Source organism: Lissotriton helveticus, chromosome 10, assembly GCF_964261635.1.
Source record: "Lissotriton helveticus chromosome 10, aLisHel1.1, whole genome shotgun sequence".
In the NCBI taxonomy this organism is placed as follows: Eukaryota; Metazoa; Chordata; class Amphibia; order Caudata; family Salamandridae; genus Lissotriton; species Lissotriton helveticus.
The window spans coordinates 374,266,422-374,281,166 of NC_136071.1; positions in this window are offsets into that span (position 1 = coordinate 374,266,422).

Sequence of the window (14,745 nt, forward strand, 5' to 3'; positions counted from 1 at the left end):
TCCCAATGCATTTCGGTATGATTATACCTTCATCAGGGGAATACTATAATTAAAATGAATACAATGACAATAATCAGACTTGAATTTTGGGGAGCCCCAAACTCCACCTCGTGTACATTTCGACTATAGTGCAAGTTTGTCAAAACTAGTACCAGCTTAGCTCAACCCTCACCTACATGTGAAAGAAAAAAGTGCCAACACCACAATCATCATGTGTTCATGCACAGTGTAATCTCATGTACACATGTACCTGAATCTGCGCACTGATCGACCTTTTCTCTCAGATAGATGATATTCCTAAATAAATAAAGTACAAAAAGTAACTCCCTGTTCAAACCGCTTTAAAAGGATTCTACCACACCACATGGCGATACAGAAACCCACCGCCGCCTACCTGTATCGCTTTGTGTCCTCTCGTGTAATGTAGTTGGAACCTGGTACACTTTCTCGCTATCTGCGGGGAACACAAGTATCTCCATAAGTTCTCCGCTGCTAAATCCTAACGCCTCCCTGCCTTATGCCTAACCCCTTCCCTTCCATGTACCTGCTTGTGAAAACACTTCTCTTCAACCCGTCGTCTTGCGTCCTCCAGCCGTTACCCTTCCGCCCTCCTTAAAGGAAAGCCAGCGTTTACGTGTAGACACTGTGAAAGGACTAATGAACTACGTCCTCCTGCGGGCGCCATTTCTAACTGGTCATACGGTGCATGAATCGACTATGACAGCTACTCATAGTGCAATATAAAAAAAGCTGAATGAAACGTGAGAAACTAAAGAGAAAAAAAGTGGCGATTTTTAATCCTAAGCTAAGTGAGTGCTGGTTATGACAAAGTTGCTGACAGTGTTACCATAATAAGAACAACCACAGCAATAACATATGTTACTCACAATACAAATGCTTATTTACAAGAAACAAATTAATTCAATTTTGTCATTAAGCCCGTCCGGTTCTAGCGTATTCAAATGGCGAATCCAGTATGTCTCCCTTTGTGATAATTGGCGGTTGGTATCAGCATGTACCTCCTGATTTATGCTTTCTAGCACAGTGAACCGCAATTGTGGAATTGTGTGGTGTCTTTCTTTCCAATGCATGGCTAAGTTAGATTTGGGGTTACAGGTTCTTATGAGGCTCTTATGCTCTGTTACGCGAACCTTGACCTTTCTCGTGGTCTTCCCAACATATACCAACCCGCAAGGGCATTTGATGGCATAGACTACCATACTCGTGTTGCAATCCGACGTGTGTCTCAATTGTATGTGCTTGCCTGTCTGGGGATGTGTAAAGGTATCCCCTACCATTACATTTCCACAATGTCCACAATTGTGGCACTTTACCATGCCTCTGTGTCGGACATCAGTCCTTTTTGTCTGAGATTGTTTTAATATCTCCTTTATGTTCTTGGACCTTGTGTGTGCAAACATAGGTTTATCAAAGAACACTCCTTTGAAATCATTCTCTTGTTCAATGACTTCCCATCTTGTCAAGATACTATTCTTGATGTACCTACTGGATGTGGAGTGTTTGATTACGAATACTTCCCTCTTCAGTGGTTGTCTAACTGTTTTCTCAAGCAGTTGTTGTCTGTCTTTTTGACTAGCTTTATCTTTGGCCTGCTGCAGCAATGTGTCTGGATATCCTCTCTCTTTATATGCCTGAACCATGACATCCATCTCATGTATACCTTGTTCCTCCTGTGAACAGATTCTCCTAGCACGTAAAAACTGTGAATAGGGTAGGTGGTTTTTCAAGGAAAAGGTGTGAAAGCTACTGTAGTGCAATGTGCTATTGCGGTCAGTGGTCTTTTTGTACAGACTTGTGTGTAAACCATCTCCCTTATTCTCTATGAGTATGTCCAAATAGTTGATGGATGTATTGTCAATAGAGTATGTGATCTTGATTTGATCATGACAACAGTTTAATACAGTTAGCTGGTTCACTAGTTCTTCATGTGTTCCATCCCACACCATTAAAATATCATCTATATACCTGACATAGAGTTTAAGGTGTTCTGACCACTGAGGATGCTGCAAAATGTTGTCCTCCTCATATTTTGCCATAAATATATTTGCAAAAGTTGGTGCTCCGGTAAAACCCATGCTTGTGCCTGTCCTCTGAAGATAAAAGTTATCCTGCCATCTGAAATATCCGTGATACAGACAAAAGTGCAGTAACTCTAAAAGAAACACATTTATGCCTTCCTCGTAATCATGTCGTAATAGCATCAATTCTACTGCCTCTATGCCCTCCTGGTGAGGAATGGAGGTGTATAGGGCTGCTATATCAACCGTGCATAACAGTACATTGTCTGTCGGTGTGATGTTCACATCCCTGATTCTTTTTAGACACTCTGTAGTGTCCTGTATGTATGTACTCCATTGTTGGACCAGTGGTTGCAAGTAATGGTCTAAAAACTTGCCTAGTGGTTCGTGTAGGGACCCACATCCGGCCACAATTGGCCTAAATGGGGGGTCCGTAGGACTCTTGTGCATTTTGGGCACCATGTAAATGTGAGGTCTTTTAGGATATTGAACAGTCAAAAACCGTCGGGTTTGCTCATCTATCCAGCCCATCTCTTGTGCTCTTTCAAGAATGGTGTTCAAAATGCTTTGGAAACGGACTGTGGGATCAGTGTCCAGTTTGATATACGTGTCATCATCGGTAACATGCTGATGGACCTTTGCCAAGTAATAAGACTGGTTGAGTACAACTAGCGCTCCTCCTTTGTCTGCAGGTACAATCTTCAACCTATCATTCTGTGCTAATTTGACCAAGGTTTGATGTTCTTGCTTTGTCAGGTTATTGTGTCTACTCTTAGTGGATGAAATCTTTTCAATGTCTTTCCTCACCAAGGTTTCGAATAGATCCAGTGTTTTGTGTGAAAATGGAGCCATGAAAGTGCTCTTAGGTCGAAAAGTCTGTGGTTTTTCTGGTACAGTGGTGGAACTGGCAGCCTCTGTGTTGATCGTGTGGAAAAACCATCGTAACCGGAGTTTCCTCATAAATTTAAATAATGAAACCTCCGTTTCTAGTTTGTTGGTGGAATAGGTCGGAACAAAGGACATGCCTTTGTTTAGGACCCGTAGTTCAATCGAATTTAGTGGATAATCTGAGATGTTCATCACTAATGCTTCCGGTTTCTTAACTTTTTTGGTTGAGCCTTGTCCCCTCCTTGTTCGTTTTGTTTGGACTGTTGTTGTTCCGTAGGTGGATGATTTGAGGTTTTGCCCCCCTCTAAAAAAGGAGGCCCAGTTGCAGAGTTGGAACCCCCCTCTGCTCCTCTCTCAGTACTTGCGCTGGGAGTTGCTGCCAACGGTGTACGGGTTGGTAAGATGTCTTGATCTGTTGCCACACTCTCTTATATTTCTAACTGGTCATACGGTGCATGAATGGACAATTGATGGTTAAGTGAAATAGATTCCTGAAAGGAGTGCAGAGTGTCAATTTCATATACATATTTTTCACCCCAGGGGCTCATTCCTGGCACTCAGCACCCACACACCATGGATTTCGATGAAATCTCCCATCTAACAGCGAATCAGGCTGACGTTAAGGCTTACACAGACAATGAAGCAGAGAGCGTGTATGCATTGATAAAAGATGTCAGAGATTTTCAGGGAAAACCAGGGTCCACCCCACAAATGATAAAGCAACTACAATACACATTAAGGAAACAGATTAACCAAAGGCTTCACGCCACCAAGTTAATCCAATATCATAAAGTGAAGCGTATTCCTCGCGGATTGCGTATATCCCTTAGACCACTCCTTTTCAAATTTAATAAGCCATTTATGCTTAAGTGGTATGCAATACTTAACAAGTGCTCTTTAGACTTGATTCTGCTTATAGTGGAAGAATTGTCCAACATTCTGAAAGAACTAGACACAGAGATACAAGAGCTACAGACAGAATTGTCATCAAGGTTATCGGAAGATGAATTGGCTACCACACTTAAGAATATTCAAGATCAACTAGATGAACACACCAGGGAAGTACACGAACGGAAATTGCGCAAGTTTAAGCGTGACACAATCGATTATAAGTTGGATGAGGTATATCTATTCTTGGGCAGATCAATACGCCCAAAGACGAGCTTATAAAAAACCCCAGGCCCACTCTTCAGAAGAGAGTGTGGCAACAGATCAAGACATCTTACCAACCCGTACACCGTTGGCAGCAACTCCCAGCGCAAGTACTGAGAGAGGAGCAGAGGGGGGTTCCAACTCTGCAACTGGGCCTCCTTTTTTAGAGGGGGGCAAAACCTCAAATCATCCACCTACGGAACAACAACAGTCCAAACAAAACGAACAAGGAGGGGACAAGGCTCAACCAAAAAAGTTAAGAAACCGGAAGCATTAGTGATGAACATCTCAGATTATCCACTAAATTCGATTGAACTATGGGTCCTAAACAAAGGCATGTCCTTTGTTCCGACCTATTCCACCAACAAACTAGAAACGGAGGTTTCATTATTTAAATTTATGAGGAAACTCCGGTTACGATGGTTTTTCCACACGATCAACACAGAGGCTGCCAGTTCCACCACTGTACCAGAAAAACCACAGACTTTTCGACCTAAGAGCACTTTCATGGCTCCATTTTCACACAAAACACTGGATCTATTCGAAACCTTGGTGAGGAAAGACATTGATAAGATTTCATCCACTAAGAGTAGACACAATAACCTGACAAAGCAAGAACATCAAACCTTGGTCAAATTAGCACAGAATGATAGGTTGAAGATTGTACCTGCAGACAAAGGAGGAGCGCTAGTTGTACTCAACCAGTCTTATTACTTGGCAAAGGTCCATCAGCATGTTACCGATGATGACACGTATATCAAACTGGACACTGATCCCACAGTCCGTTTCCAAAGCATTTTGAACACCATTCTTGAAAGAGCACAAGAGATGGGCTGGATAGATGAGCAAACCCGACGGTTTTTGACTGTTCAATATCCTAAAAGACCTCACATTTACATGGTGCCCAAAATGCACAAGAGTCCTACGGACCCCCCATTTAGGCCAATTGTGGCCGGATGTGGGTCCCTACACGAACCACTAGGCAAGTTTTTAGACCATTACTTGCAACCACTGGTCCAACAATGGAGTACATACATACAGGACACTACAGAGTGTCTAAAAAGAATCAGGGATGTGAACATCACACCGACAGACAATGTACTGTTATGCACGGTTGATATAGCAGCCCTATACACCTCCATTCCTCACCAGGAGGGCATAGAGGCCGTAGAATGGATGCTATTACGACATGATTACGAGGAAGGCATAAATGTGTTTCTTTTAGAGTTACTGCACTTTTGTCTGTATCACGGATATTTCAGATGGCAGGATAACTTTTATCTTCAGAGGACAGGCACGAGCATGGGTTTTACCGGAGCACCAACTTTTGCAAATATATTTATGGCAAAATATGAGGAGGACAACATTTTGCAGCATCCTCAGTGGTCAGAACACCTTAAACTCTATGTCAGGTATATAGATGATATTTTAATGGTGTGGGATGGAACACATGAAGAACTAGTGAACCAGCTAACTGTATTAAACTGTTGTCATGATCAAATCAAGATCACATACTCTATTGACAATACATCCATCAACTATTTGGACATACTCATAGAGAATAAGGGAGATGGTTTACACACAAGTCTGTACAAAAAGACCACTGACCGCAATAGCGCATTGCACTACAGTAGCTTTCACACCTTTTCCTTGAAAAACCACCTACCCTATTCACAGTTTTTACGTGCTAGGAGAATCTGTTCACAGGAGGAACAAGGTATACATGAGATGGATGTCATGGTTCAGGCATATAAAGAGAGAGGATATCCAGACACATTGCTGCAGCAGGCCAAAGATAAAGCTAGTCAAAAAGACAGACAACAACTGCTTGAGAAAACAGTTAGACAACCACTGAAGAGGGAAGTATTCGTAATCAAACACTCCACATCCAGTAGGTACATCAAGAATAGTATCTTGACAAGATGGGAAGTCATTGAACAAGAGAATGATTTCAAAGGAGTGTTCTTTGATAAACCTATGTTTGCACACACAAGGTCCAAGAACATAAAGGAGATAATAAAACAATCTCAGACAAAAAGGACTGATGTCCGACACAGAGGCATGGTAAAGTGCCACAATTGTGGACATTGTGGAAATGTAATGGTAGGGGATACCTTTACACATCCCCAGACAGGCAAGCACATACAATTGAGACACACGTCGGATTGCAACACGAGTATGGTAGTCTATGCCATCAAATGCCCTTGCGGGTTGGTATATGTTGGGAAGACCACGAGAAAGGTCAAGGTTCGCGTAACAGAGCATAAGAGCCTCATAAGAACCTGTAACCCCAAATCTAACTTAGCCATGCATTGGAAAGAAAGACACCACACAATTCCACAATTACGGTTCACTGTGCTAGAAAGCATAAATCAGGAGGTACATGCTGATACCAACCGCCAATTATCACAAAGGGAGACATACTGGATTCGCCATTTGAATACGCTAGAACCGGACGGGCTTAATGACAAAATTGAATTAATTTGTTTCTTGTAAATAAGCATTTGTATTGTGAGTAACATATGTTATTGCTGTGGTTGTTCTTATTATGGTAACACTGTCAGCAACTTTGTCATAACCAGCACTCACTTAGCTTAGGATTAAAAGTCGCCACTTTTTTTCTCTTTAGTTTCTCACGTTTCATTCAGCTTTTTTTATATTGCACTATGAGTAGCTGTCATAGTCGATTCATGCACCGTATGACCAGTTAGAAATGGCGCCCGCAGGAGGACGTAGTTCATTAGTCCTTTCACAGTGTCTACACGTAAACGCTGGCTTTCCTTTAAGGAGGGCGGAAGGGTAACGGCTGGAGGACGCAAGACGACGGGTTGAAGAGAAGTGTTTTCACGAGCAGGTACATGGAAGGGAAGGGGTTAGGCATAAGGCAGGGAGGCGTTAGGATTTAGCAGCGGAGAACTTATGGAGATACTTGTGTTCCCCGCAGATAGCGAGAAAGTGTACCAGGTTCCAACTACATTACACGAGAGGACACAAAGCGATACAGGTAGGCGGCGGTGGGTTTCTGTATCGCCATGTGGTGTGGTAGAATCCTTTTAAAGCGGTTTGAACAGGGAGTTACTTTTTGTACTTTATTTATTTAGGAATATCACCTATCTGAGAGAAAAGGTCGATCAGTGCGCAGATTCAGGTACATGTGTACATGAGATTACACTGTGCATGAACACATGATGATTGTGGTGTTGGCACTTTTTTCTTTCACATGTAGGTGAGGGTTGAGCTAAGCTGGTACTAGTTTTGACAAACTTGCACTATAGTCGAAATGTACACGAGGTGGAGTTTGGGGCTCCCCAAAATTCAAGTCTGATTATTGTCATTGTATTCATTTTAATTATAGTATTCCCCTGATGAAGGTATAATCATACCGAAATGCATTGGGATTAACTGAAAAAGAGGATGGGATGTACATGAAGTAATGTATCATCAGACAAGAGGATAAAGAAAAAGAAAGAAGAAAAATTTCAATTAAATATACAATGTTCTTCATTTGATTTGTCTGTACTTTTTTGCTGCAGAAAAATGCATAGCATTTTTGTTGAATGAATTCTAACAAGGGATGTTTTTGAGATATATCTTTTAACTTTTGAGTAAATTGTATTACTTTGGCATATAGAGCACCCCACGGGGGCATGTGAATAGTGCGTCGCCTTCGAACAGTATCTGTTTGTGTTCACATTTTGTTACTGACGAGAGCCAGTCAGGTTGGGCGATAGCACCCACACAAATACCTTACTTACAATTGATGGTTAAGTGAAATAGATTCCTGAAAGGAGTGCAGAGTGTCAATTTCATATACATATTTTTCACCCATGATACTCGCCCATGGTGTGCGTATGGATGATTTTATTGTAACTGATCCTGTAATACTTTCAATTATAAAATCAACCTTCACTGATCCTGCAACCGTTTGTCACGTTTAGTTTTTTCAATTAAATGGCTCGCTTGTTACATACTCCTATACCCCTGGCTTTTGACCCTTTCCTACGCGTGGTCTGTACTACCGCCCTCGAGCGATCTATGTAATGAACAGACTACCATTGCCGAGACACAAGGGAATGCATCTCAGAGAGATAAGTCAAGTACGTGGTAGATAAAAAAAATTCGTGTTTATGCACACTGATGTGCTTTGAACGCTGCCCCCCCCTCATCATTTAGATTACCACCGCCCATTGCACAAAAGCGTACCGGGCGCTCCCCACGCAAAAAAAGCAAATTTTTTTTTTTTGCCCCGCGGGGCCCTTTTAAAGCCTCCACATCAAACCTAGAGAGTGAGGGAGGATCTACTATGCCCCCTTATGGTCATTTCCCCCTTTGTTTTGGCCTCCTCTTGTCTCTCGATCCTACCGAGAGACAAGATGGTGGCCGCTCCGGACTGTTTGGAATGTTGACAGACACCGGAGAGCCAATCAGCTTCGCGAAGTTCCGTTACGCGTCAAGTACGTGAACCGGAGCGCTACCCGGAGCGCTGTTACAGATATATATATTTTTTTGAACGTTAATTTATCAAAATCCACTGGAGCACATATATTGAGACCTAGCAAAGGCACATCGGGCTACCAGTCCCTACAATTTTGCCAAGTTTCGTGCAAATCCATTCAGCCGTTCGGGCTAAAAGTGAGGCCAACCGCCCTATGGAAAAATGAATGGGAAAAACGCGTTTTGGGACCCCCCTTTTTTCTCGGCCCCCCCCCTTGACAAAACCCCTCCAAATTTTCAGGGGCTGCTCAGGAACAACATGTTCAATTTTCCTGAAAATTTCAGCCAATTCCGTCCACAAACGCCAAAGTTATTAGACATAGAATTTTCAAAAATCCCATAGAGAAAAAATCCTAACTATATATACCTACTGGCGACCGCCAGTAGGTAATATATCACTGAAAAAAACATAGGTTTCAGGCCTTATATAGTTAGGAATTAGCATTTAAAAAACCTTTGAAATTCACTGAAAAAACCATAGGTTTCAGGCCTTATATAGTTAGGAATTAGCATTTAAAAAAAACTTTAAAATTCACTCAAAAAACTATACGTTTTAGGGGTGTTATAGTTAGCTGGACATTTCACTCATACAAAACCATTGAAATTGCTTCTATATATTAGTTGTACTAACTATATTTCGCACACCCGTAATCCACTGCTGATGATGTCACATATTACATCATTCATGACATGGTCAGTGACATCACTGATGCCATCTCAAATGACATCATCCAGTGAATGTGGTTTGCTTCGTTATTTAAATATGCATTATATATATAGCAATTTGCATTGAAGAATGAGTGGATATATAAAAATAAATATTTGGATGGAGGATTTAGTAGCAGTGTAATTGACTGTTTACCTGACCAATTTATAGTGTCTCACTAAATATAGTGGAAAGTGACTAAACTGTTTGAATATCTGTATCACTTTGTCAGTTGTTGTGTAAACTGGTTCTCCAGTTGGTTAGTAGCTATGTGAAAGTCTGTATTAGTTATTGATTAGTTAACTGAGTATTTGTATGGGAGAGTGAATGTGTGTGTGGTTCGGTGGGGGAGTGTGACTGCCCAAAGATGTGTGAATAGTTGATTCACTAGATATATGAAGTTAAAACTACATGTTCTAACAGTTGTTTGGGTGAGTGAATATCTTTATGGGTGTGGTGATGAGCAAATATATTTCTCAATCGTACATGTCCAACAAACTAGAAAAATAAAAGGCAGTGTATGTGTCAGTTGTTGTATATTAATAAGTATACATAAAACTCAATGATTGTGTGAGTGACTGTATGGATAACCTTATACTTGTAATAATGATTTTATAATTCACTAAGTATGACTTACTATCTAAATGAATAGATGAAGTTGTGTTTGTATAAGTGTGTAGCTAAGTAAATATGTAAGTATGATCCATTGTTTGCATAAGTGAGTAGGATGACTTCATATGTGAATAGGATGTGTGCTGGTGTGTAATGTCGATTTAGGTGTATAAGTATTTTTGATAGTGTTCTATTGTTCATTGACAGAATTTATGAGTGAATCTACAGGTAAGTGATTAGATGTGTGTATACATCTATGAATCACTGAGTGGGTTTTTAGATACTTGTATAGCTGTAACAATGGATTCAAATATAATACTCTGTATTTTACAAAGAGTGATGAAAGATTTTACTAGTGTATGAAAAGGTGTATGTGATTGTCAGTGGATGATGTCATCAGTGATGTCATTTGAGATGTCATCAGTGATGTCACTGACCATGTCATGAATGATGTAATATGTGACATCATCAGCAGTGGATTGCGGGTGCGCGAAATATAGTTAGTACAACTAACTATATAGGAGCAATTTCAATGGTTTTGTATCAGTGAAATGTCCAGCTAACAATAACACCCCTAAAACTTATAGTTTTTTTTGTGACTTTTAAAGGTTTTTTAAATGCTAATTCCTAACTATATAAGGCCTGAAACCTGTGTTTTTTTCAGTGAATTTGCAAGGTTTTTTAAATGCTAATTCCTAACTATATAAGGCCTGAAACCTATGTTTTTTTCAGTGAATTTCAAAGGTCTTTTTTAATGCTGATTCCTAACTATATAAGACCTGAAAGCCCACCAGGAATCTCCAGTATGCGCCAGGGGACTGCATTGCAGAGAGGTGTAATGAAGCCACGCCCCTTTATACACCTCTCTGCAACGCAGCCCCCGTGCATGTTTGAAAAGGGGGAACTAATTCCCATTGCATACTGGGGGTCCCTGGGGGCCAACTAGCCCACCTTGAACCTCCAGTATGCGCCAGGGGGCTGCATTGCAGAGGTGTAATGAGGCTATGCCCCTTGTTACACCTCTCTGCAACGCAGCCCCCTGGCACGTTTGCAGAGGGGGAACTAATTCCCCTTGCATACTGGGGGTCCCTGGGGGCCAACTAGCCCACCAGGAGCCTCCAATATGCGCCAGGGGGCTGCATTACAGAGCGGTGTAATGAGGCCACACCCTTTTTTACACCTCTCTGCAACGCAGCCCCCGTGCATGTTTGAAGAGGGAGAACTAATTCCCCTTGCATACTAGGGGTCCCTGGGGGCCAACTAGCCCACCTGGAACCTCCAGTATGCGCCAGGGGGCTGCATTGCACAGAGGTGTAATGAGGCTATGCCTCTTTTTACACCTCTGCAACGCAGGCCACTGGCGTGTTTGCAGAGGGGGACTAATTCCCCTTGCATACTGGGGGTCCCTGGGTCATATCTGCCCAAACGCCGAAATTTCGAACGATTGAAAATGACTTTTCTTGAGAAACATTTGGATTTGGATTATCATGTCCTATACTTTGGAATTTTTGAAAGACTGACTTTAAGGATGCTATAAATTATTCAAGTCTGCCCAAATTGTGTGGGTAAAATTGATACCTAGTCACTTTGAATAAGAATGTACTTACATCTCGTCTAACATTTGGAAGAAATATCTAGTTATATGACAACAGGATACTGACATAACTTGAAGGAAATAAGAACGCCCTGAAGAAGTTCTGTTGTACAGAACGAAACGCGTCAGCTGGCTGTGGTACATAAACTTAAGGAAAATAAAAGCATTTGAATATACACCAAGATTCAGCGCTTCAATAAGGACTCTAAGTGATATGATTTGATTTGACTTATTGTGGAAGTGGTGCTGTGCCAAACTTTGGAATATTCTCCACTACTCTCTACTACTTACTCTCTACTACTCCACTACTCTCTAATACTCACTCTCTACTACTCATTCTCTACTACTCTACTACTCTCTACTACTCTCTCTCTACTACTCACTCCCTACTACTCACTATCTACTACTCTCTACTACTCACTCTCTACTACTCTCTGCTCTCTACTACTCACTCTCTACTACTCTCTCTCTACTACTCACTCTTTACTACTCACTATCTACTACTCTCTACTACTCACTCTCTACTTCTCACTCTCTACTACTCTCGACTACTCTCTCTCTACTACTCTCTATTACTCACTCTCTACTACTCACTCTCTACTACTCTCTACTACTCACTCTCTACTACTCTCTCTCTACTACTCTCTACTACTCACTCTACTACTCAGTCTCTACTACTCTCTACTATTCTCTCTCTCTGCTACTCACTCTCTATTACTCTCCACTACTCACTCTTTACTACTCTCTACTACTCACTCTCTACTGCTCTATACTACTCACTCTACTACTTACTCTCAACTACTCTCTACTACTCACTCTCTACTACTCACTCTCTACTACTCACTCTACTATTCACTCTACTACTCACTCTCTGCTACTCTCTCTACTGCTCTCTACTACTCTCTACTACTCACTCTCTGCTCTATTACTCACTCTCTTCTCTCTACCTCTCTCTACTTCTTTCTCTACTAGTCTCTACCTCTCTACCTCTACCTCTCTACCTCTACCTCTCTACCTCTACCTCTCTACCTCTACACCTCTACCTCTCTACCTCTCTCTACACGCAAACATATACATATATATATGCAGATATATGCATATGCATTTATGTATGTGTATATATATATATTCACTGAAAAAACCATAGGTTATAGACCATATATAGTTAGGAATTAGCATTTACAAAACCTTGAAAATTCACTGAAAAAACCATAGGTTATAGACCATATATAGTTAGGAATTAGCATTTACAAAACCTTATTTTACTCACACAAAACCATTGAAATTCGATATATAGTTAGTTGCACTAACTATATATCGCGCACCCGCAATCCACTGCTGATGATGTAACATATTACATCATTCATGACATGGTCAGTGACATCACTGATGACATCACTGATGACATCTCAAATGACATCACTGATGACATCACTGACGACATCTCAAATGACATCACTGATAACATCTCAAATGACATCACTGATGACATCACTGATGACATCTCAAATGACATCACTGATGACATCACTGATGACATCATCCAGTGACTGTGTGTTTCTGTAAAGTTAAAATGTGTCTTACATATTGAAGAATGAGTGGAAGTATAAGTGTCTGGACAAAGGATTTAGTAGGTGCATCACTGAATGTATGAGTGAGTGATTAAATGTGTCTCACTGAGTGCATGGGTTAGTGACTAAACTATCTTAATTTGAGCATCATTATGTCTGTTGTTCTGTAAACTGCTGCATGTGTTGATCAGTAGCTATATGATTAACTATATGGGTTACTGATTGATTGTCCAAGTATTTGTATGGGAGACTGAGTGTGTGTGTGGCTGGCTGGCTGGGAGGTGTGTGACTCTGTGCAGATCAATGTGTACTTGTATCAATGATTCTATAAGAAGGTAAGTATGTGTTAGTATATGTTTGAAAATGTAAGGTGCTCTATGTTTAACTGTATAGACAAGAAAATGGAAGTGTCATTGATTCTTTAACAGGACTGACTACGTGTGTGAGTAACTCCATGGATGAGTGGCAGACTGTGAGTGTCTGTATAGGTGTATGAGTGCATATGATAGTGTTGTAAAGATGAGTGATTGTATGTATGAATGATTGTATGGGTGAATGAGTGAATGTGTGTGTAGACATAGGAATCAGTGAGTGCGTATGTAGTAACTAGTATTGGTGTGTCAATGGTTTCAAAAATTATACTCTGTATTTAACACTGGGTGAAACAGAGGTTATATTAAAATGTGAGGAGATGCATTGTATTGTCACATGAATGATATCATCAGTGATGTGGTCATTGATGTCAAATCAGATGTCATCAGTGATGTCATCAGTGATGTCATTTGAGATGTCATCAGTGATGCCATCAGTGATGTCACTGACCATGTCATGAATGATGTAATATGTTACATCATCAGCAGTGGATTGCGGGTGCGCGATATATAGTTAGTGCAACTAACTATATATGGAATTTCAATGGTTTTGTGTGAGTAAAATAAGGTTTTGTAAATGCTAATTCCTAACTATATATGGTCTATAACCTATGGTTTTTTCAGTGAATTTTCAAGGTTTTGTAAATGCTAATTCCTAACTATATATGGTCTATAACCTATGGTTTTTTCAGTGAATTTCATTGGTTTTTTAACAGCTAATATCTGTAGCTGTAAAATGTATTCTTCTTTAAATCCAAAAATATATTTTATATGTTTATGAATAATTTTTTTTTTTAATATTTTTTTTTCTTCGTTCCCGCTTCGCGAATCGGGAAGCTTCCCGTTAGCTGACCTTGATGCCGCGAAATAGACCGCGAGCCGGTAAACGTTTCTTTACCGCAACTGCCGCGTTAGAAAACAACATCGTGACGCCTCCCGTCCGCATGACGTTTCACGTTGTCGCGTGATACGTCATATGACGTGCTACGTTAGCGAACTGGTACGCGAAGCGAGTCGCAAAGCGCAGGTTTCTGGAAGCAAACCGGGAGGCCCTGCAAAGCGCTTAACGTAAACACAGCAGGTCATGTGACTTGGTAATAACACTTTTCATTGGTTCATTTCACTTTTGGTTTCCTAATGATGTAAGACTAGGTCATATAATCTAAAATGAACACTTTTCATTGGTTGAGAACTCTTGTTTTTCCCAAATGATGAAAATCCCTCCTTCTTTCCTCACTCTGACTTTCATCATTGTGAGAGAAAGACCCTTTGTGATCACTGAGCAATGGCTTCTTTAGTAGCTTCAGCTGGTGCTTCC